Below are 22,123 nucleotides of genomic sequence, written 5' to 3'. Positions count from 1 at the left end.
CTCTGTTTTCTCCTATATTGATAGACGTATTTGGAACTCTAAATCCAACACGGTTTCTGCTAGCTTCTTGATCTTGACACAATAAAGTAGTTTCACGTTCTGTCTCTATGTTTTGTTTCCTCTTAATGTAGCCCTAAGCAGTGACAGGCGAGAAACACTTTCATGGAAAGGGTTTGCCAGGCTTCCCAAAACTACGAATCTCCAGAAATCTCAGCAAATATTTTTTTCACCCAAACAGGATGATATTTTCAGGTAATGATCAGTACACTAAGGTGTCTTCGTTCCCCAAATTTCGTTCTTCTATGTTGAGGCGTTCGTTTCCAGTAACAGTTTGAATTTTTAGGTTTCACTCTGTTTTCTCCTATATTGATAGATGTATTTGGAACTCTAAATCCAACATGGTTTGTGCTAGCTTCTTGAAACTTGACACAATAAAGTAGTTTCACGTTCTATCTCTATGTTTTGTTTCCTCTTGATGTAGCCCTAAGCTGTGACTGGCGAGAAACACTTTCATGGAAAGGGGTTGCCAGGCTTCCCAAAATTACGAATCTCCAGAAATCTCAGCAAATATTTTTTCACCCAAACAGGATGATACTTTCAGGTAATGATCAGTACACGAAGGCGACTGGGTTCCCCAAATTTCGTTCTTCTATGTTGAAGCGTTCGTTTCCAGTAACAGTTTGAATTTTTAGGTTTCACTCTGTTTTCTCCTATATTGATAGATGTATTTGGAACTCTAAATCCAACACGGTTTGTGCTAGCTTCTTGAACCTTGACACAATAAAGTAGTTTCACATTCTATCTCTACATTTTGTTTCCTATTGATGTAGCCCTAAGCAGTGACTGGCGAGAAACACTTTCATTGAAAGTGGTTGCCAGGCTTCCCAAAATTACGAATCTGCAGAAATCTCAGCAAATATTTTTTCACCCAAACAGGATGATACTTTCAGGTAATGATTAGTACACGAAGGCGACTTGGTACCCAAATTTCGTTCTTCTATGTTGAAGCGTTCGTTTCCAGTAACAGTTTGAATTTTTAGGTTTCACTCTGTTTTCTCCTATGTTGATAGATGTATTTGGAACTCTAAATCCAACACGGTTTGTGCTAGCTTCTTGAAACTTGACACAATAAAGTAGTTTCACGTTCTATCTCTATGTTTTGATTCCTCTTGATGTAGCCCTAAGCAGTGACAGGCGAGAAACACTTCCATGGAAAGGGGTTGCTAGGCTTCCCAAAATTACGAATCTCCAGAAATCTCAGCAAATATTTTTTCACCCAAACTGGATGATACTTTCAGGTAATGATCAGTACACGAAGGCGACTTGGTTCCCCAAATTTCGTTCTTCTATGTTGAAGCGTTCGTTTCCAGTAAAAGTCAGAAATTTTAGGTTTCACTCTGTTTTCTCCTATATTGATAGATGTATTTGGAACTCTAAATCCAACACGGTGTGTGCTAGCTTCTTGAAACTTGACAAAATAAATTAGTTTCACGTTCTATCTCTATGTTTTGATTCCTCTTGATGTAGCCCTAAGAAGTGACTGGCGAGAAACACTTTCATTGAAAGGGGTTGCCAGGCTTCCCAAAATTACGAATCTCCAGAAATCTCAGCAAATATTTTTTCACCCAAATTGGATGATAATCTCAGGTAATGATCAGCACACGAAGGCGACTTGGTTCCCCAAATTTCGTTCTTCTATGTTGAACCGTTCGTTTCCAGTAACAGTTTGAATTTTTAGGTTTCACTCTGTTTTCTCCTATATTGATAGATGTATTTGGAACTCTAAATCCAACACGGTTTGTGCTGGCTTCTTGAAACTTGACACAATAAAGTAGTTTCACGTTCTATCTCTACGTTTTGTTTCCTCTTGATGTAGCCCTAAGCAGTGACTGGCGAGAAACACTTTCATGGAAAGGGTTTGCCAAGCTTCCCAAAATTACGAATCTCCAGAAATCTCAGCAAATATTTTTTCACCCAAACAGGATGATACTTTTAGGTAATGATCAGTACACTAAGGCGACTTGGTTCCCCAAATTTCATTCTTCTATGTTGAAGCGTTCGTTTCCAGTAACAGTTTGAATTTTTAGGTTTCACTCTGTTTTCTCCTATATTGATAGATGTATTTGGAACTGTAAATCCAACACGGTTTGTGCTAGCTTCTTGAAACTTGACATAATAAAGTAGTTTCACGTTCTATCTCTATGTTTTGTTTCCTCTTGATGTAGCCCTAAGCAGTGACTGGCGAGAAACACTTTCATGGAAAGGGGTTGCCAGGCTTCCCAAAATTACGAATCTCCAGAAATCTCAGCAAATATTTTTTCACCCAAACAGGATGATACTTTCAGGTAATGATCAGTACACGAAGGCGACTTGGTTCCCCATATTTCGTTCTTCTATGTTGAGGCGTTCGTTTCCAGTAACACTTTGATATTTTAGGTTTCACTCTGTTTTCTCCTATATTGATAGATGTATTTGGAACTCTAAATCCAACACGGTTTGTGCTAGCTTCTTGAAACTTGACACAATAAAGTAGTTTCACGTTCTGTCTCTATGTATTGTTTCCTCTTAATGTAGCCCTAAGCAGTGACAGGCGAGAAACACTTTCATGGAAAGGGGTTGCCAGGCTTCCCAAAACTACGAATCTCCAGAAATCTCAGCAAATATTTTTTCACCCAAACTGGATGATACTTTCAGGTAATGATCAGTACATGAAGGCGACTTGGTTCCCCAAATTTCGTTCTTCTATGTTGAAGCGTTCGTTTCCAGTAACAGTTTGAATTTTTAGGTTTCACTCTGTTTTCTCCTATATTGATAGATGTATTTGGAACTCTAAATCCAACACGGTTTGTGCTAGCTTCTTGAAACTTGACACAATAAAGTAGTTTCACGTTCTGTCTCTATGTTTTGTTTCCTCTTGATGTAGCCCTAAGCAGTGACAGGCGAGAAACACTTTCATGGAAAGGGGTTGCCAGGCTTCCCAAAATTACGAATCTCCAGAAATCTCAGCAAATATTTTTTCACCCAAACAGGATGATACTTTCAGGTAATGATCAGTACACGAAGGTGACTTGGTTCCCCAAATTTCGTTCTTCTATGTTGAAGCGTTCATTTCCAGTAACAGTTTGAATTTTTAGGTTTCACTCTATTTTCTCCTATATTGATAGATGTATTTGGAACTCTAAATCCAACACGGTTTGTGCTAGCTTCTTGAAACTTGACACAATAAAGTAATTTCACGTTCTATCTCTACGTTTTGTTTCCTCTTGATGTAGCCCTAAGCAGTGACTGGCGGGAAACACCTTCATGGAAAGGGGTTGCCAAGCTTCCCAAAATTACGAATCTCCAGAAATCTCAGCAAATATTTTTTCACCCAAACAGGATGATACTTTCAGGTAATGATCAGTACACGAAGGCGACTTGGTTCCCCAAATTTTGTTCTTCTATGTTGAGGCGTTCGTTTCCAGTAACAGTTTGAATTTTTAGGTTTCACTCTGTTTTCTCCTATATTGATAGATGTATTTGGAACTCTAAATCCAACACGGTTTGTGCTAGCTTCTTGAAACTTGACACAATAAAGTAGTTTCACGTTCTGTCTCTATGTTTTGTTTCCTCTTGATGTAGCCCTAAGCAGTGACTGGCGAGAAACACTTTCATTGAAAGGGGTTGCCAGGCTTCCCAAAATTACGAATCTCCAGAAATCTCAGCAAATATTTTTTCACCCAAACAGGATGATACTTTCAGGTAATGATCAGTACACGAAGGTGACTTGGTTCCCCAAATTTCGTTCTTCTATGTTGAAGCGTTCGTTTCCAGTAACAGTTTGAATTTTTAGGTTTCACTCTGTTTTCTCCTATATTGATAGATGTACTTGGAACTCTAAATCCAACACGGTTTGTGCTAGCTTCTTGAAACTTGACACAATAAAGTAGTTTCACGTTCTATCTCTACATTTTGTTTCCTCTTGATGTAGCCCTAAGCAGTGACTGGCGAGAAACACTTTCATTGAAAGGGGTTGCCAGGCTTCCCAAAATTACGAATCTCCAGAAATCTCAGCAAATATTTTTTCACCCAAACTGGATGATACTTTCAGGTAATAATCAGTACACAAAGGCGACTTGGTTCCCCAAATTTCGTTCTTCTATGTTGAAGCGTTCGTTTCCAGTAACAGTTTGAATTTTTAGGTTTCACTCTGTTTTCTCATATATTGATAGATGTATTTGGAACTCTAAATCCAACACGGTTTGTGCTAGCTTCTTGACACTTGACACAATAAAGTAGTTTCAGGTTCTATCTCTATGTTTTGTTTCCTCTTGATGTAGCCCTAAGCAGTTACTGGCGAGAAACACTTTCATGGAAAGGGGTTGCCAGGCTTCCCAAAATTACGAATCTCCAGAAATCTCAGCAAATATTTTTTCACCCAAACAGGATGATAATTTCAGGTAATGATCAGTACACTAAGGTGACTTGGTTCCCCAAATTTCGTTCTTCTATGTTGAAGCGTTCGTTTCCAGTAACAGTTTGAATGTTTAGGTTTCACTCTATTTTCTCCTATATTGATAGATGTATTTGGAACACTAAATCCAACACGGTTTGTGCTAGCTTCTTGAAACTTGACACAATAAAGTAGTTTCACGTTCTATCTCTATGTTCTGATTCCTCTGATGTAGCCCTAAGCAGTGACAGGCGAGAAACACTTCCATGGAAAGGGGTTGCCAGGCTTCCCAAAATTACGAATCTCCAGAAATCTCAGCAAATATTTTTTCACCCAAACAGGATGATACTTTCAGGTAATGATCAGTACACTAAGGCGACTTGGTTCCCCGAATTTCATTCTTCTATGTTGAAGCGTTCGTTTCCAGTAACAGTTTGAATTTTTAGGTATCACTCTGTTTTCTCCTATATTGATAGATGTATTTGGAACTCTAAATCCAACACGGTTTGTGCTAGCTTCTTGAAACTTGACACAATAAGGTAGTTTCACTTTCTATCTCTATGTTTTGTTTCCTCTTGATGTAGCCCTAAGCAGTGACTGGCGAGAAACACTTTCATGGAAAGGGGTTGCCAGGCTTCCCAAAATTACGAATCTCCAGAAATCTCAGCAAATATTTTTTCACCCAAACAGGATGATACTTTCAGGTAATGATCAGTACACTAAGGCGACTTGGTTCCCCAAATTTCATTCTTCTATGTTGAAGCGTTCGTTTCCAGTAACAGTTTGAATTTTTAGGTTTCACTCTGTTTTCTCCTATATTGATAGATGTATTTGGAACTCTAAATCCAACACGGTTTGTGCTAGCTTCTTGAAACTTGACACAATAAGGTAGTTTCACGTTCTATCTCTATGTTTTGTTTCCTCTTGATGTAGCCCTAAGCAGTGACTGGCGAGAAACACTTTCATGGAAAGGGGTTGCCAGGCTTCCCAAAATTACGAATCTCCAGAAATCTCAGCAAATATTTTTTCACCCAAACAGGATGATACTTTCAGGTAATGATCAGTACACGAAGGCGACTTGGTTCCCCATATTTCGTTCTTCTATGTTGAGGCGTTCGTTTCCAGTAACACTTTGATATTTTAGGTTTCACTCTGTTTTCTCCTATATTGATAGATGTATTTGGAACTCTAAATCCAACACGGTTTGTGCTAGCTTCTTGAAACTTGACACAATAAAGTAGTTTCACGTTCTGTCTCTATGTTTTGTTTCCTCTTAATGTAGCCCTAAGCAGTGACAGGCGAGAAACACTTTCATGGAAAGGGGTTGCCAGGCTTCCCAAAATTACGAATCTCCAGAAATCTCAGCAAATATTTTTTCACCCAAACAGGATGATACTTTCAGGTAATGATCAGTACATGAAGGCGACTTGGTTCCCCAAATTTCGTTCATCTATGTTGAGGCGTTCGTTTCCAGTAACAGTTTGAATTTTTAGGTTTCACTCTGTTTTCTCCTATATTGATAGATGTATTTGGAACTCTAAATCCAACACGGTTTGTGCTAGCTTCTTGAAACTTGACACAATAAAGTAGTTTCACGTTCTATCTCTACGTGTTGTTTCCTCTTGATGTAGCCCTAAGCAGTGACTGGCGAGAAACACTTTCATTGAAAGGGGTTGCCAGGCTTCCCAAAATTACGAATCTCCAGAAATCTCAGGAAATATTTTTTCACCCAAACAGGAATATACTTTCAGGTAATGATCAGGACATGAAGGCGACTTGGTTTCCCAAATTTCGTTCATCTATGTTTAGGCGTTCGTTTCCAGTAACAGTTTGAATTTTTAGGTTTCACTCTGTTTTCTCCTATATTGATAGATGTATTTGGAACTCTAAATCCAACACGGTTTGTGCTAGCTTCTTGAAAGTTGACACAATAAAGTAGTTTCACGTTCTATCTCTCTGTTTTGATTCCTCTTGATGTAGCCCTAAGCAGTGACAGGCGAGAAACACTTCCATGGAAAGGGGTTGCCAGGCTTCCCAAAATTACGAATCTCCAGAAATCTCAGCAAATATTTTTTCACCCAAACTGGATGATACTTTCAGGTAATGATCAGTACACGAAGGCGACTTGGTTCCCCAAATTTCGTTCTTCTATGTTGAAGCGTTCGTTTCCAGTAACAGTTTGAATTTTTAGGTTTCACTCTGTTTTCTCCTATATTGATAGATGTATTTGGAACTCTAAATCCAACACGGTTTGTGCTAGCTTCTTGAAACTTGACACAATAAAGTAATTTCACGTTCTATCTCTACGTTTTGTTTCCTCTTGATGTAGCCCTAAGCAGTGACTGGCGAGAAACACTTTCATGGAAAGGGGTTGCCAAGCTTCCCAAAATTACGAATCTCCAGAAATCTCAGCAAATATTTTTTCACCCAAACTGGATGATACTTTCAGGTAATGATCAGTACACGAAGGAGACTTGGTTCCCCAAATTTCGTTCTTCTATGTTGAAGCGTTCGTTTCCAGTAACAGTTTGAATTTTTAGGTTTCACTCTGTTTTCTCCTATATTGATAGATTATTTGGAACTCTAAATCCAACACGGTGTGTGCTAGCTTCTTGAAACTTGACACAATAAATTAGTTTCACGTTCTATCTCTATGTTTTGATTCCTCTTGATGTAGCCCTAAGAAGTGACTGGCGAAAAACACTTTCATGGAAAGGGGTTGCCAGGCTTCCCAAAATTACGAATCTCCAGAAATCTCAGCAAATATTTTTTCACCCAAACTGGATGATACTTTCAGGTAATGATCAGCACACGAAGGCGACTTGGTTCCCCAAATTTCGTTCTTCTATGTTGAACCGTTCGTTTCCAGTAACAGTTTGAATTTTTAGGTTTCACTCTGTTTTCTCCTATATTGATAGATGTATTTGGAACTCTAAATCCAACACGGTTTGTGCTAGCTTCTTGAAACTTGACACAATAAAGTAATTTCACGTTCTATCTCTACGTTTTGTTTCCTCTTGATGTAGCCCTAAGCAGTGACTGGCGAGAAACACTTTCATGGAAAGGGGTTGCCAAGCTTCCCAAAATTACGAATCTCCAGAAATCTCAGCAAATATTTTTTCACCCATACAGGATGATACTTTCAGGTAATGATCAGTACACTAAGGCGACTTGGTTCCCCAAATTTCATTCTTCTATGTTGAAGCGTTCGTTTCCAGTAACAGTTTGAATTTTTAGGTTTCACTCTGTTTTCTCCTATAATGATAGATGTATTTGGAACTCTAAATCCAACACGGTTTGTGCTAGCTTCTTGAAACTTGACACAATAAGGTAGTTTCACATTCCATCTCTACGTTTTGTTTCCTCTTGATGTAGCCCTAAGCAGTGACTGGCGAGAAACACTTTCATGGAAGGGGGTTGCCAAGCTTCCCAAAATTACGAATCTCCAGAAATCTCAGCAAATATTTTTTCACCCAAACAGGATGATACTTTCAGGTAATGATCAGTACAATAAGGCGACTTGGTTCCCCAAATTTCATTCTTGTATGTTGAAGCGTTCGTTTCCAGTAACAGTTTGAATTTTTAGGTATCACTCTGTTTTCTCCTATATTGATAGATGTATTTGGAACTCTAAATCCAACACGGTTTGTGCTAGCTTCTTGAAACTTGACACAATAAGGTAGTTTCACGTTCTATCTCTATGTTTTGTTTCCTCTTGATGTAGCCCTAAGCAGTGACTGGCGAGAAACACTTTCATGGAAAGGGGTTGCCAGGCTTCCCAAAATTACGAATCTCCAGAAATCTCAGCAAATATTTTTTCACCCAAACAGGATGATACCTTCAGGTAATGATCAGTACACGAAGGTGACTTGGTTCCCCAAATTTCATTCTTCTATGTTGAAGCGTTCGTTTCCAGTAACAGTTTGAATTTTTAGGTTTCACTCTGTTTTCTCCTATATTGATAGATGTATTTGGAACTCTAAATCCAACACGGTTTGTGCTAGCTTCTTGAAACTTGACACAATAAAGTAATTTCACGTTCTATCTCTACGTTTTATTTCCTCTTGATGTAGCCCAAAGCAGTGACTGGCTAGAAACACTTTCATGGAAAGGGGTTGCCAAGCTTCCCAAAATTACGAATCTCCAGAAATCTCAGCAAATATTTTTTCACCCAAACAGGATGATACTTTCAGGTAATGATCAGTACACGAAGGCGACTTGGTTCCCCAAATTTTGTTCTTCTATGTTGAGGCGTTCGTTTCCAGTAACAGTTTGAATTTTTAGGTTTCACTCTGTTTTCTCCTATATTGATAGATGTATTTGGAACTCTAAATCCAACACGGTTTGTGCTAGCTTCTTGAAACTTGACACAATAAAGTAGTTTCACGTTCTGTCTCTATGTTTTGTTTCCTCTTGATGTAGCCCTAAGCAGTGACTGGCGAGAAACACTTTCATGGAAAGGGGTTGCCAGGCTTCCCAAAATTACGAATCTCCAGAAATCTCAGCAAATATTTTTTCACCCAAACAGGATGATACTTTCAGGTAATGATCAGTACACGAAGGCGACTTGGTTCCCCAAATTTCGTTCTTCTATGTTGAGGCGTTCGTTTCCAGTAACAGTTTGAATTTTTAGGTTTCACTCTGTTTTCTCCTATATTGATAGATGTATCTGGAACTCTAAATCCAACACGGTTTGTGCTAGCTTTTTGAAACTTGACACAAAAAAGTAGTTTCACGTTCTGTCTCTATGTTTTGTTTCCGCTTGATGTAGCCCTAAGCAGTGACAGGCGAGAAACACTTTCATGGAAAGGGGTTGCCAGGCTTCCCAAAATTACGAATCTCCAGAAATCTCAGCAAATATTTTTTCACCCAAATAGGATGATACTTTCAGGTAATGATCAGTACACTAAGGTGACTTGGTTCCCAAAATTTCGTTCTTCTATGTTGAAGCGTTCGTTTCCAGTAACAGTTTGAATTTTTAGGTTTCACTCTGTTTTCTCCTATATTGATAGATGTATCTGGAACTCTAAATCCAACACGGTTTGTGCTAGCTTTTTGAAACTTGACACAATAAAGCAGTTTCACGTTCTATCTCTATGTTTTGTATCCTCTTGATGTAGCCCTAAGCAGTGACTGGTGAGAAACACTTTCATGGAAAGGGGTTGCCAGGCTTCCAAAAATTACGAATCTCCAGAAATCTCAGCAAATATTTTTTTCACCAAACAGGATGATACTTTCAGGTAATGATCAGTACATGAAGGCGACTTGGTTCCCCAAATTTCGTTCATCTATGTTAAGGCGTTCGTTTCCAGTAACAGTTTGAATTTTTAGGTTTCACTCTGTTTTCTCCTATATTGATAGATGTATTTGGAACTCTAAATCCAACACGGTTTGTGCTAGCTTCTTGAAACTTGACACAATAAAGTAGTTTCACGTTCTATCTCTACGTGTTGTTTCCTCTTGATGTAGCCCTAAGCAGTGACTGGCGAGAAACACTTTCATTGAAAGGGGTTGCCAGGCTTCCCAAAATTACGAATCTCCAGAAATCTCAGGAAATATTTTTTCACCCAAACAGGAATATACTTTCAGGTAATGATCAGGACACGAAGGCGACTTGGTTTCCCAAATTTCGTTCATCTATGTTGAGGCGTTGGTTTCCAGTAACAGTTTGAATTTTTAGGTTTCACTCTGTTTTCTCCTATATTGATAGATGTATTTGGAACTCTAAATCCAACACGGTTTGTGCTAGCTTCTTGAAAGTTGACACAATAAAGTAGTTTCACGTTCTATCTCTCTGTTTTGATTCCTCTTGATGTAGCCCTAAGCAGTGACAGGCGAGAAACACTTCCATGGAAGGGGTTGCCAGGCTTCCCAAAATTACGAATCTCCAGAAATCTCAGCAAATATTTTTTCACCCAAACTGGATGATACTTTCAGGTAATGATCAGTACACGAAGGCGACTTGGTTCCCCAAATTTCGTTCTTCTATGTTGAAGCGTTCGTTTCCAGTAACAGTTTGAATTTTTAGGTTTCACTCTGTTTTCTCCTATATTGATAGATGTATTTGGAACTCTAAATCCAACACGGTTTGTGCTAGCTTCTTGAAACTTGACACAATAAAGTAATTTCACGTTCTATCTCTACGTTTTGTTTCCTCTTGATGTAGCCCTAAGCAGTGACTGGCGAGAAACACTTTCATGGAAAGGGGTTGCCAAGCTTCCCAAAATTACGAATCTCCAGAAATCTCAGCAAATATTTTTTCACCCAAACTGGATGATACTTTCAGGTAATGATCAGTACACGAAGGCGACTTGGTTCCCCAAATTTCGTTCTTCTATGTTGAAGCGTTCGTTTCCAGTAACAGTTTGAATTTTTAGGTTTCACTCTGTTTTCTCCTATATTGATAGATGTATTTGGAACTCTAAATCCAACACGGTGTGTGCTAGCTTCTTGAAACTTGACACAATAAATTAGTTTCACGTTCTATCTCTATGTTTTGATTCCTCTTGATGTAGCCCTAAGAAGTGACTGGCGAAAAACACTTTCATGGAAAGGGGTTGACAGGCTTCCCAAAATTACGAATCTCCAGAAATCTCAGCAAATATTTTTTCACCCAAACTGGATGATACTTTCAGGTAATGATCAGCACACGAAGGTGACTTGGTTCCCCAAATTTCGTTCTTCTATGTTGAACCGTTCGTTTCCAGTAACAGTTTGAATTTTTAGGTTTCACTCTGTTTTCTCCTATATTGATAGATGTATTTGGAACTCTAAATCCAACACGGTTTGTGCTAGCTTCTTGAAACTTGACACAATAAAGTAATTTCACGTTCTATCTCTACGTTTTGTTTCCTCTTGATGTAGCCCTAAGCAGTGACTGGCGAGAAACACTTTCATGGAAAGGGGTTGCCAAGCTTCCCAAAATTACGAATCTCCAGAAATCTCAGCAAATATTTTTTCACCCAAACAGGATGATACTTTCAGGTAATGATCAGTACACTAAGGCGACTTGGTTCCCCAAATTTCATTCTTCTATGTTGAAGCGTTCGTTTCCAGTAACAGTTTGAATTTTTAGGTTTCACTCTGTTTTCTCCTATATTGATAGATGTATTTGGAACTCTAAATCCAACACGGTTTGTGCTAGCTTCTTGAAACTTGACACAATAAGGTAGTTTCACGTTCCATCTCTACGTTTTGTTTCCTCTTGATGTAGCCCTAAGCAGTGACTGGCGAGAAACACTTTCATGGAAAGGGGTTGCCAAGCTTCCCAAAATTACGAATCTCCAGAAATCTCAGCAAATATTTTTTCACCCAAACAGGATGATACTTTCAGGTAATGATCAGTACAATAAGGCGACTTGGTTCCCCAAATTTCATTCTTCTATGTTGAAGCGTTCGTTTCCAGTAACAGTTTGAATTTTTAGGTTTCACTCTGTTTTCTCCTATATTGATAGATGTATTTGGAACTCTAAATCCAACACGGTTTGTGCTACCTTCTTGAAACTTGACACAATAAAGTAATTTCACGTTCTATCTCTACGTTTTATTTCCTCTTGATGTAGCCCAAAGCAGTGACTGGCGAGAAACACTTTCATGGAAAGGGGTTGCCAAGCTTCCCAAAATTACGAATCTCCAGAAATCTCAGCAAATATTTTTTCACCCAAACAGGATGATACTTTCAGGTAATGATCAGTACACGAAGGCGACTTGGTTCCCCAAATTTTGTTCTTCTATGTTGAGGAGTTCGTTTCCAGTAACAGTTTGAATTTTTAGGTTTCACTCTGTTTTCTCCTATATTGATAGATGTATTTGGAACTCTAAATCCAACACGGTTTGTGCTAGCTTCTTGAAACTTGACACAATAAAGTAGTTTCACGTTCTGTCTCTATGTTTTGTTTCCTCTTGATGTAGCCCTAAGCAGTGACAGGCGAGAAACACTTTCATGGAAAGGGGTTGCCAGGCTTCCCAAAATTACGAATCTCCAGAAATCTCAGCAAATATTTTTTCACCCAAACAGAATGATACTTTCAGGTAATGATCAGTACACTAAGGTGACTTGGTTCCCCAAATTTCGTTCTTCTATGTTGAGGCGTTCGTTTCCAGTAACAGTTTGAATTTTTAGGTTTCACTCTGTTTTCTCCTATATTGATAGATGTATCTGGAACTAAATCCAGCACGGTTTGTGCTAGCTTTTTGAAACTTGACACAATAAAGCAGTTTCACGTTCTATCTCTATGTTTTGTTTCCTCTTGATGTAGCCCTAAGCAGTGACTGGTGAGAAACACTTTCATGGAAAGGGGTTGCCAGGCTTCCCAAAATTACGAATCTACAGAAATCTCAGCAAATATTTTTTTCACCAAACAGGATGATACTTTCAGGTAATGATCAGTACATGAAGGCGACTTGGTTCCCCAAATTTCGTTCATCTATGTTGAGGCGTTCGTTTCCAGTAACAGTTTGAATTTTTAGGTTTCACTCTGTTTTCTCCTATATTGATAGATGTATTTGGAACTCTAAATCCAACACGGTTTGTGCTAGCTTCTTGAAACTTGACACAATAAAGTAGTTTCACGTTCTATCTCTACGTGTTGTTTCCTCTTGATGTAGCCCTAAGCAGTGACTGGCGAGAAACACTTTCATTGAAAGGGGTTGCCAGGCTTCCCAAAATTACGAATCTCCAGAAATCTCAGGAAATATTTTTTCACCCAAACAGGATGATACTTTCAGGTAATGATCAGGACACGAAGGCGACTTGGTTTCCCAAATTTCGTTCATCTATGTTGAGGCGTTCGTTTCCAGTAACAGTTTGAATTTTTAGGTTTCACTCTGTTTTCTCCTATATTGATAGATGTATTTGGAACTCTAAATCCAACACGGTTTGTGCTAGCTTCTTGAAACTTGACACAATAAAGTAATTTCACGTTCTATCTCTACGTTTTGTTTCCTCTTGATTTAGCCCTAAGCAGTGACTGGCGAGAAACACTTTCATTGAAAGGGGTTGCCAAGCTTCCCAAAATTACGAATCTCCAGAAATCTCAGCAAATATTTTTTCACCCAAACTGGATGATACTTTCAGGTAATGAGCAGTACACGAAGGCGACTTGGTTCCCCAAATTTCGTTCTTCTATGTTGAAGCGTTCGTTTCCAGTAACAGTTTGAATTTTTAGGTTTCACTCTGTTTTCTCCTATATTGATAGATGTATTTGGAACTCTAAATCCAACACGGTGTGTGCTAGCTTCTTGAAACTTGACACAATAAATTAGTTTCACGTTCTGTCTCTATGTTTTGATTCCTCTTGATGTAGCCCTAAGAAGTGACTGGCGAAAAACACTTTCATGGAAAGGGGTTGCCAGGCTTCCCAAAATTACGAATCTCCAGAAATCTCAGCAAATATTTTTTCACCCAAACTGGATGATACTTTCAGGTAATGATCAGCACAAGAAGGCGACTTGGTTCCCCAAATTTCGTTCTTCTATGTTGAACCGTTCGTTTCCAGTAACAGTTTGAATTTTTAGGTTTCACTCTGTTTTCTCCTATATTGATAGATGTATTTGGAACTCTAAATCCAACACGGTTTGTGCTAGCTTCTTGAAACTTGACACAATAAAGTAATTTGACGTTCTATCTCTACGTTTTGTTTCCTCTTGATGTAGCCCTAAGCAGTGACTGGCGAGAAACACTTTCATGGAAAGGGGTTGCCAAGCTTCCCAAAATTACGAATCTCCAGAAATCTCAGCAAATATTTTTTCACCCAAACAGGATGATACTTTCAGGTAATGATCAGTACACTAAGGCGACATGGTTCCCCAAATTTCATTCTTCTATGTTGAAGCGTTCGTTTCCAGTAACAGTTTGAATTTTTAGGTTTCACTCTGTTTTCTCCTATATTGATAGATGTATTTGGAACTCTAAATCCAACACGGTTTGTGCTAGCTTCTTGAAACTTGACACAATAAGGTAGTTTCACGTTCCATCTCTACGTTTTGTTTCTTCTTGATGTAGCCCTAAGCAGTGACTGGCGAGAAACACTTTCATGGAAAGGGGTTGCCAAGCTTCCCAAAATTACGAATCTCCAGAAATCTCAGCAAATATTTTTTCACCCAAACAGGATGATACTTTCAGGTAATGATCAGTACAATAAGGCGACTTGGTTCCCCAAATTACATTCTTCTATGTTGAAGCGTTCGTTTCCAGTAACAGTTTGAATTTTTAGGTATCACTCTGTTTTCTCCTATATTGATAGATGTATTTGGAACTCTAAATCCAACACGGTTTGTGCTAGCTTCTTGAAACTTGACACAATAAGGTAGTTTCACGTTCTATCTCTATGTTTTGTTTCCTCTTGATGTAGCCCTAAGCAGTGACTGGCGAGAAACACTTTCATGGAAAGGGGTTGCCAGGCTTCCCAAAATTACGAATCTCCAGAAATCTCAGCAAATATTTTTTCACCCAAGCAGGATGATACTTTCAGGTAATGATCAGTACACGAAGGTGACTTGGTTCCCCAAATTTCATTCTTCTATGTTGAAGCGTTCGTTTCCAGTAACAGTTTGAATTTTTAGGTTTCACTCTGTTTTCTCCTATATTGATAGATGTATTTGGAACTCTAAATCCAACACGGTTTGTGCTAGCTTCTTGAAACTTGACACAATAAAGTAATTTCACGTTCTATCTCTATGTTTTATTTCCTCTTGATGTAGCCCAAAGCAGTGACTGGCGAGAAACACTTTCATGGAAAGGGGTTGCCAAGCTTCCCAAAATTACGAATCTCCAGAAATCTCAGCAAATATTTTTTCACCCAAACAGGATGATACTTTCAGGTAATGATCAGTACACGAAGGCGACTTGGTTCCCCAAATTTTGTTCTTCTATGTTGAGGCGTTCGTTTCCAGTAACAGTTTGAATTTTTAGGTTTCACTCTGTTTTCTCCTATATTGATAGATGTATTTGGAACTCTAAATCCAACACGGTTTGTGCTAGCTTCTTGAAACTTGACACAATAAAGTAGTTTCACGTTCTGTCTCTATGTTTTGTTTCCTCTTGATGTAGCCCTAAGCAGTGACAGGCGAGAAACACTTTCATGGAAAGGGGTTGCCAGGCTTCCCAAAATTACGAATCTCCAGAAATCTCAGCAAATATTTTTTCACCCAAACAGGATGATACTTTCAGGTAATGATCAGTACACGAAGGCGACTTGGTTCCCCAAATTTCGTTCTTCTATGTTGAAGCGTTCGTTTCCAGTAACAGTTTGAATTTTTAGGTTTCACTCTGTTTTCTCCTATATTGATAGATGTACTTGGAACTCTAAATCCAACACGGTTTGTGCTAGCTTCTTGAAACTTGACACAATAAAGTAGTTTCACGTTCTATCTCTACATTTTGTTTCCTTTTGATGTAGCCCTAAGCAGTGACTGGCGACAAACACTTTCATTGAAAGGGGTTGCCAGGCTTCCCAAAATTACGAATCTCCAGAAATCTCAGCAAATATTTTTTCACCCAAACTGGATGATACTTTCAGGTAATGAACGGTACACGAAGGCGACTTGGTTTCCCAAATTTCGTTCATCTATGTTGAGGCGTTCTTTTCCAGTAACAGTTTGAATTTTTAGGTTTCACTCTGTTTTCTCCTATATTGATAGATGTATTTGGAACTCTAAATCCAACACGGTTTGTGCTAGCTTCTTGAAAGTTGACACAATAAAGTAGTTTCACGTTCTATCTCTATGTTTTGATTCCTCTTGATGTAGCCCTAAGCAGTGACAGGCGAGAAACACTTCCATGGAAAGGGGTTGCCAGGCTTCCCAAAATTACGAATCTCCAGAAATCTCAGCAAATATTTTTTCACCCAAACTGGATGATACTTTCAGGTAATGATCAGTACACGAAGGCGACTTGGTTCCCCAAATTTCGTTCTTCCATGTTGAAGCGTTCGTTTCCAGTAACAGTTTGAATTTTTAGGTTTCACTCTGTTTTCTCCTATATTGATAGATGTATTTGGAACTCTAAATCCAACACGGTTTGTGCTAGCTTCTTTAAACTTGACACAATAAAGTAGTTTCACGTTCTGTCTCTATGTTTTGTTTCCTCTTGATGTAGCCCTAAGCAGTGACAGTCGAGAAACACTTTCATGGAAAGGGGTTGCCAGGCTTCCCAAAATTATGAATCTCCAGAAATCTCAGCAAATATTTTTTCACCCAAACAGGATGATACATTCAGGTAATGATCAGTACACGAAGGCGACTTGGTTCCCCATATTTCGTTCTTCTATGTTGAGGCGTTCTTTTCCAGTAATACTTTGATATTTTAGGTTTCACTCTGTTTTCTCCTATATTGATAGATGTATTTGGAACTCTAAATCCAACACGGTTTGTGCTAGCTTCTTGAAACTTGACACAATAAAGTAGTTTCACGTTCTGTCTCTATGTTTTTTTTCCTCTTAATGTAGCCCTAAGCAGTGACAGGCGAGAAACACTTTCATGGAAAGGGGTTGCCAGGCTTCCCAAAATTACGAATCTCCTGAAATCTCAGCAAATATTTTTTCACCCAAACAGGATGATACTTTCAGGTAATGATCAGTACACGAAGGCGACTTGGTTCCCCGAATTTCGTTCTTCTATGTTGAGGCGTTCGTTTCCAGTAACAGTTTGAATTTTTAGGTTTCACTCTGTTTTCTCCTATATTGATAGATGTATCTGGAACTCTAAATCCAACACGGTTTGTGCTACCTTCTTGAAACTTGACACAATAAGATAGTTTCACGTTCTATCTCTATGTTTTGTTTCCTCTTGATGTAGCCCTAAGCAGTGACTGGCGAGAAACACTTTCATGGATAGGGGTTGCCAGGCTTCCCAAAATTACGAATCTCCAGAAATCTCAGCAAATATTTTTTCACCCAAACAGGATGATACTTTCAGGTAATGATCAGTACACGAAGGTGACTTGGTTCCCCAAATTTCATTCTTCTATGTTGAAGCGTTCGTTTCCAGTAACAGTTTGAATTTTTAGGTTTCACTCTGTTTTCTCCTATATTGATAGATGTATTTGGAACTCTAAATCCAACACGGTTTGTGCTAGCTTCTTGAAACTTGACACAATAAAGTAATTTCACGTTCTATCTCTACGTTTTATTTCCTCTTGATGTAGCCCAAAGCAGTGACTGGCGAGAAACACTTTCATGGAAAGGGGTTGCCAAGCTTCCCAAAATTACGAATCTCCAGAAATCTCAGCAAATATTTTTTCACCCAAACAGGATGATACTTTCAGGTAATGATCAGTACACGAAGGCGACTTGGTTCCCCAAATTTTGTTCTTCTATGTTGAGGCGTTCGTTTCCAGTAACAGTTTGAATTTTTAGGTTTCACTCTGTTTTCTCCTATATTGATAGATGTATTTGGAACTCTAAATCCAACACGGTTTGTGCTAGCTTCTTGAAACTTGACACAATAAAGTAGTTTCACGTTCTGTCTCTATGTTTTGTTTCCTCTTGATGTAGCCCTAAGCAGTGACAGGCGAGAAACACTTTCATGGAAAGGGGTTGCCAGGCTTCCCAAAATTACGAATCTCCAGAAATCTCAGCAAATATTTTTTCACCCAAACAGAATGATACTTTCAGGTAATGATCAGTACACTAAGGTGACTTGGTTCCCCAAATTTCGTTCTTCTATGTTGAGGCGTTCGTTTCCAGTAACAGTTTGAATTTTTAGGTTTCACTCTGTTTTCTCCTATATTGATAGATGTATTTGGAACTCTAAATCCAACACGGTTTGTGCTAGCTTCTTTAAACTTGACACAATAAAGTAGTTTCACGTTCTGTCTCTATGTTTTGTTTCCTCTTGATGTAGCCCTAAGCAGTGACAGTCGAGAAACACTTTCATGGAAAGGGGTTGCCAGGCTTCCCAAAATTATGAATCTCCAGAAATCTCAGCAAATATTTTTTCACCCAAACAGGATGATACATTCAGGTAATGATCAGTACACGAAGGCGACTTGGTTCCCCATATTTCGTTCTTCTATGTTGAGGCGTTCTTTTCCAGTAATACTTTGATATTTTAGGTTTCACTCTGTTTTCTCCTATATTGATAGATGTATTTGGAACTCTAAATCCAACACGGTTTGTGCTAGCTTCTTGAAACTTGACACAATAAAGTAGTTTCACGTTCTGTCTCTATGTTTTGTTTCCTCTTAATGTAGCCCTAAGCAGTGACAGGCGAGAAACACTTTCATGGAAAGGGGTTGCCAGGCTTCCCAAAATTACGAATCTCCTGAAATCTCAGCAAATATTTTTTCACCCAAACAGGATGATACTTTCAGGTAATGATCAGTACACGAAGGCGACTTGGTTCCCCGAATTTCGTTCTTCTATGTTGAGGCGTTCGTTTCCAGTAACAGTTTGAAATTTTAGGTTTCACTCTGTTTTCTCCTATATTGATAGATGTATCTGGAACTCTAAATCCAACACGGTTTGTGCTACCTTCTTGAAACTTGACACAATAAGATAGTTTCACGTTCTATCTCTATGTTTTGTTTCCTCTTGATGTAGCCCTAAGCAGTGACTGGCGAGAAACACTTTCATGGATAGGGGTTGCCAGGCTTCCCAAAATTACGAATCTCCAGAAATCTCAGCAAATATTTTTTCACCCAAACAGGATGATACTTTCAGGTAATGATCAGTACACGAAGGTGACTTGGTTCCCCAAATTTCATTCTTCTATGTTGAAGCGTTCGTTTCCAGTAACAGTTTGAATTTTTAGGTTTCACTCTGTTTTCTCCTATATTGATAGATGTATTTGGAACTCTAAATCCAACACGGTTTGTGCTAGCTTCTTGAAACTTGACACAATAAAGTAATTTCACGTTCTATCTCTACGTTTTATTTCCTCTTGATGTAGCCCAAAGCAGTGACTGGCGAGAAACACTTTCATGGAAAGGGGTTGCCAAGCTTCCCAAAATTACGAATCTCCAGAAATCTCAGCAAATATTTTTTCACCCAAACAGGATGATACTTTCAGGTAATGATCAGTACACGAAGGCGACTTGGTTCCCCAAATTTTGTTCTTCTATGTTGAGGCGTTCGTTTCCAGTAACAGTTTGAATTTTTAGGTTTCACTCTGTTTTCTCCTATATTGATAGATGTATTTGGAACTCTAAATCCAACACGGTTTGTGCTAGCTTCTTGAAACTTGACACAATAAAGTAGTTTCACGTTCTGTCTCTATGTTTTGTTTCCTCTTGATGTAGCCCTAAGCAGTGACAGGCGAGAAACACTTTCATGGAAAGGGGTTGCCAGGCTTCCCAAAATTACGAATCTCCAGAAATCTCAGCAAATATTTTTTCACCCAAACAGAATGATACTTTCAGGTAATGATCAGTACACTAAGGTGACTTGGTTCCCCAAATTTCGTTCTTCTATGTTGAGGCGTTCGTTTCCAGTAACAGTTTGAATTTTTAGGTTTCACTCTGTTTTCTCCTATATTGATAGATGTATCTGGAACTAAATCCAACACGGTTTGTGCTAGCTTTTTGAAACTTGACACAATAAAGCAGTTTCACGTTCTATCTCTATGTTTTGTTTCCTCTTGATGTAGCCCTAAGCAGTGACTGGTGAGAAACACTTTCATGGAAAGGGGTTGCCAGGCTTCCCAAAATTACGAATCTACAGAAATCTCAGCAAATATTTTTTTCACCAAACAGGATGATACTTTCAGGTAATGATCAGTACATGAAGGCGACTTGGTTCCCCAAATTTCGTTCATCTATGTTGAGGCGTTCGTTTCCAGTAACAGTTTGAATTTTTAGGTTTCACTCTGTTTTCTCCTATATTGATAGATGTATTTGGAACTCTAAATCCAACACGGTTTGTGCTAGCTTCTTGAAACTTGACACAATAAAGTAGTTTCACGTTCTATCTCTACGTGTTGTTTCCTCTTGATGTAGCCCTAAGCAGTGACTGGCGAGAAACACTTTCATTGAAAGGGGTTGCCAGGCTTCCCAAAATTACGAATCTCCAGAAATCTCAGGAAATATTTTTTCACCCAAACAGGATGATACTTTCAGGTAATGATCAGGACACGAAGGCGACTTGGTTTCCCAAATTTCGTTCATCTATGTTGAGGCGTTCGTTTCCAGTAACAGTTTGAATTTTTAGGTTTCACTCTGTTTTCTCCTATATTGATAGATGTATTTGGAACTCTAAATCCAACACGGTTTGTGCTAGCTTCTTGAAACTTGACACAATAAAGTAATTTCACGTTCTATCTCTACGTTTTGTTTCCTCTTGATTTAGCCCTAAGCAGTGACTGGCGAGAAACACTTTCATGGAAAGGGGTTGCCAAGCTTCCCAAAATTACGAATCTCCAGAAATCTCAGCAAATATTTTTTCACCCAAACTGGATGATACTTTCAGGTAATGATCAGTACACGAAGGCGACTTGGTTCCCCAAATTTCGTTCTTCTATGTTGAAGCGTTCGTTTCCAGTAACAGTTTGAATTTTTAGGTTTCACTCTGTTTTCTCCTATATTGATAGATGTATTTGGAACTCTAAATCCAACACGGTGTGTGCTAGCTTCTTGAAACTTGACACAATAAATTAGTTTCACGTTCTATCTCTATGTTTTGATTCCTCTTGATGTAGCCCTAAGAAGTGACTGGCGAAAAACACTTTCATGGAAAGGGGTTGCCAGGCTTCCCAAAATTACGAATCTCCAGAAATCTCAGCAAATATTTTTTCACCCAAACTGGATGATACTTTCAGGTAATGATCAGCACACGAAGGCGACTTGGTTCCCCAAATTTCGTTCTTCTATGTTGAACCGTTCGTTTCCAGTAACAGTTTGAATTTTTAGGTTTCACTCTGTTTTCTCCTATATTGATAGATGTATTTGGAACTCTAAATCCAACACGGTTTGTGCTAGCTTCTTGAAACTTGACACAATAAAGTAATTTAACGTTCTATCTCTACGTTTTGTTTCCTCTTGATGTAGCCCTAAGCAGTGACTGGCGAGAAACACTTTCATGGAAAGGGGTTGCCAAGCTTCCCAAAATTACGAATCTCCAGAAATCTCAGCAAATATTTTTTCACCCAAACAGGATGATACTTTCAGGTAATGATCAGTACACTAAGGCGACATGGTTCCCCAAATTTCATTCTTCTATGTTGAAGCGTTCGTTTCCAGTAACAGTTTGAATTTTTAGGTTTCACTCTGTTTTCTCCTATATTGATAGATGTATTTGGAACTCTAAATCCAACACGGTTTGTGCTAGCTTCTTGAAACTTGACACAATAAGGTAGTTTCACGTTCCATCTCTACGTTTTGTTTCCTCTTGATGTAGCCCTAAGCAGTGACTGGCGAGAAACACTTTCATGGAAAGGGGTTGCCAAGCTTCCCAAAATTACGAATCTCCAGAAATCTCAGCAAATATTTTTTCACCCAAACAGGATGATACTTTCAGGTAATGATCAGTACAATAAGGCGACTTGGTTCCCCAAATTACATTCTTCTATGTTGAAGCGTTCGTTTCCAGTAACAGTTTGAATTTTTAGGTATCACTCTGTTTTCTCCTATATTGATAGATGTATTTGGAACTCTAAATCCAACACGGTTTGTGCTAGCTTCTTGTAACTTGACACAATAAGGTAGTTTCACGTTCTATCTCTATGTTTTGTTTCCTCTTGATGTAGCCCTAAGCAGTG

Source organism: Spermophilus citellus (genome assembly GCF_964194105.1).
Source record: "Spermophilus citellus genome assembly, chromosome: 11".
Taxonomy (NCBI): Eukaryota; Metazoa; Chordata; class Mammalia; order Rodentia; family Sciuridae; genus Spermophilus; species Spermophilus citellus.
This window is presented reverse-complemented; position numbering follows the sequence as displayed.